The following is a 518-nucleotide window of genomic DNA, read 5'->3' on the forward strand; positions in this document are numbered from 1 at the left end:
TTGTTAATGTGTTACGTATTGTGTCAACAAGCTTTCGATTCCATTAATATTATACTTAAATGACAAGAAAAGATAACAACCTTTATACTTTGATAAAACACACAAAACCCGTTTAAGACAAGTCTATAATATATTTGCTATGCTCATTAAAATAATACATAGCCTATCGCAAGATGTCACTACTACAAAGTGTTTCCTGGCGTTATTCCCTCGAGAGAGGCTGACAATTTAGTTTTTAACTTTTATAAGAGTTTTTATACTTTTATGCGTGGATTACATAGCTGACAATGCGCCCCTTTGCGACCACAAGCAGTGGGGTGGGAGATCAAGAGACCGGAAGTAAATGTCAGTCGAACCTCGTTTTAGTACTTAGGGACGCCCGCCGGTTCACATTGGAAACGCGGTAGTCCTCCTCGGTGCCGCCCGCCCCGGCCTTCGCTTGTTTTTATATTCTTTTTTATTTTTTTTGCTAGGCTGTTTTTTGGGGGCCGGACATGTGACGGATCCCTACCCGGGGA

The sequence above is a fragment of the Hypomesus nipponensis genome, chromosome 25 (assembly GCF_054491055.1).
Source record: "Hypomesus nipponensis isolate SF chromosome 25, ASM5449105v1, whole genome shotgun sequence".
Taxonomy (NCBI): Eukaryota; Metazoa; Chordata; class Actinopteri; order Osmeriformes; family Osmeridae; genus Hypomesus; species Hypomesus nipponensis.